General features: G+C 41.9%; 1 non-coding gene across 1 annotated transcript; it reads left to right on the top strand.

Annotated features, from left to right (window-relative positions):
- The first annotated feature begins 1,600 nt into the window (after nucleotides 1-1,600).
- LOC141722815 (small nucleolar RNA R71) lies at nucleotides 1,601-1,707 on the top strand. Its single transcript, XR_012575815.1, has one exon. It is a non-coding gene; the product is annotated as a small nucleolar RNA R71 (small nucleolar RNA).
- The last annotated feature ends 1,090 nt before the right edge of the window (nucleotides 1,708-2,797 follow it).

The raw sequence follows: 2,797 nt of genomic DNA, 5'->3' as shown, positions 1-2,797 counted from the left end.
TTATTTCCTTGAACACATTGAAAGTGACCTTCTGATCATGAACCTTCATCGTAAGCTCTCCTTTTTGCACATCGATCATAGTTCGGCCTGTAGCCAAGAATGGTCTTCCCAAGATAATGGGAATCTTCTTATCTTCCTCGAAATCAAGAATTACAAAGTCAGCAGGGAAGAAGAGTTTATCCACCTTGACCAAGACATCCTCCACTATACCTCGTGGATAAGCGATGGAACGGTCAGCTAGTTGCAATGACATGTATGTTGGTTTCGGCTCAGGCAGACCAAGCTTCTTGAAGATAGATAAGGGCATCAGATTGATGCTAGCTCCTAAATCACATAAACACTTGTCGAACGACAAGTTTCCGATGGTGCAAGGAATAGTGAAGCTTCCAGGATCTTTAAGCTTCGGAGGCAACTTCTGTTGCAGCACAACACTGCATTCCTCCGTTAGAGCAACGGTCTCTAAGTCATCGAGCTTCACTTTTCAAGAGAGAATACCTTTCATAAACCTCGCATAGCTAGGCATCTGTTCAAGAGCTTCAGCGAAAGGTATGTTGATATGAAGTTTCTTGAACACCTCCAGAAACTTCTCAAACTGCTTATCCGGATTTTTCTTCTGCAGCCTCTTTGGAAAAGGAGGTGGAGGATAGATCTGTTTCTCCCCTGTATTACCCTCAGGAGGAGTATGTTCCACAGTAGTCTTCCTTGGTTCCACCTCTACTTCCTTCTGCACATCTTCTTCAGCCACAACTGCATTTTCTGAATCTTGAGATTTTTCAGGCTCTTCGTCTTGCTGAATTTGGGGGCTTGCGACCTTTCCAGACCTTAAGGTGATGGCGTTCACATGTTCTTCAACTCCCCACTTTCCTGGATTGGCTTCTGTATCACTAGGAAGCGTTCCTGGTGGTCGATTCAATAAGGCATTAGCAATTTGCCCTATTTGGTTCTCCAGAGTCTTGATAGAAACAGCTTGGCTTTGGCATATAAGAGCCTGGTTTTTGTACATAAGCCTCAACTCCTCTAATTCAGATTTTTCATCGAAGATAGACCTGCATCATGAGTTTGTTGTTGAAGTTGGAGTTGTTACTGAAAACCAAGAGAGTTGAACAGCTTATTTCCAAACGGCTGGAACAGCTGTTGCATCACATTCTGATTGTTGCTCCAGCTGAAGTTAGGATGATTCCAGTTGTCAGGATGATAAGTGTCTGGAACTGGTTATTGCGATCTCGGAAAGTTGCTCACAAACTGAGCTGAGTCGCTAGATATAACACATTGCTCTGTCGCATGCGGACCTGCACACAGCTCACAAACACTAATTATCTGCTTAACACCATAGTTAGCCAGAGAATCGATCTTCATAGACAACGCCTTTAGTTGAGCAGTGATAGCTGTAGCTGTATCCACTTCAAGAACTCCTGCTACCTTGCCCTGTGGATATCTCTGGGTTGGATACTGATATTCATTAGCAGCCATCAGTTCAATTAGATCATAAGCTTCCTTATAGCTCTTTGCCCATAATGCTCCGCCTGATGCTGCATCGAGCATGGGTCTGGACTGTGCTCCCAACCCATTATAAAAACAAGTGATGATCATCCAATCAGGAATTCCATGATGAGGACACTTCCTAAGCATCTCCTTGTAGCGCTCCCAAGCTTTACTTAGCGATTCTCCCGTTTGCTGCGCAAATTGAGTAATAGCATTCCTGAGTGCAGCTGTCTTCGCCATAGGGAAGAATTTAGTAAGAAACTTCTGAGCAAGATCTTCCCAAGTAGTAATCGAACCAGCTGGTAGAGAGTGTAACCAGCTCTTAGCCTTGTCCCTCAAAGAGAATGGGAATAGTCTCAGCTTCACAGCATCTTCGGAAACACCGTTGAACTTGAAGGTGTCGCAGATCTCAATGAAATCCCTAATGTGCGTATTGGGATCTTCCATTGGAGAACCCCCAAACTGGACTGAAGTCTGTACCCATTGAATTATGCCAGGCTTGATCTCAAAAGTATTAGCTGTGATAGCTGGCCGGACAATGCTAGATTGAATGTCATTGATCTTGGGTTGAGAAAAATCCATCAAGGCTTTCGTTCGTGCTGCTGGATCTCCCATTGTAATGAGTACCTGAAACACAAACAAATAAACCGTGAAAGTAAAAGAATCCGAGTCAGTGAACTTTAACGACCACTGATGACAAGCACATAAACTAAAAATTAACACCGAGTCCCCGGCAGCGGCGCCAAAAACTTGTTAGGACGAAAACACGCGCTAATATTCACGCAAGTATACGCGTTCGCAAGTAGTATAAGATATAAATCAGATTCGTTCCCACAGAGACTGGTTTAGGTTAAGTTCAATTTATGCACCTATGCAACAATGTATGGTTATCGCTCAATGCTAAGACAAATAACAAATTGGGTTTTTATTAAACTAAGAGATTATACTAAATAACATTAACTAAGAGAATTGAGGTTAAATTAATATATATGATAAACATGGGATCCTAACTTCATTAAATACTTCATTCAATAGCCTTATTGTTCTTAACCTTAGCATGTGATGGTGATGACACTAATCAGATAACACGAAACTGATAAACGCCAACTTTCGTTACACGAGTACCATTCTACCAAACATCCACAAAAGAGATAGAAGCTGAATAGACACCAATTATATTGAGACCCTATATGTCTATAGAATTTGACAACATAACGGTTTAAGAACAAGTTATCTATCTTGATTACATAGGGCAAGTAAAACGGTTAGAGTTACCTACGAATCATGTATACACATACAAGAACCTATGCTAGCA

The sequence above is a fragment of the Apium graveolens genome, chromosome 4, assembly GCF_009905375.1.
Source record: "Apium graveolens cultivar Ventura chromosome 4, ASM990537v1, whole genome shotgun sequence".
Classification (NCBI taxonomy): domain Eukaryota; kingdom Viridiplantae; phylum Streptophyta; class Magnoliopsida; order Apiales; family Apiaceae; genus Apium; species Apium graveolens.
Note: the sequence above shows the minus strand (reverse complement) of the source record. Positions and strands in the feature narration are given on the sequence as shown.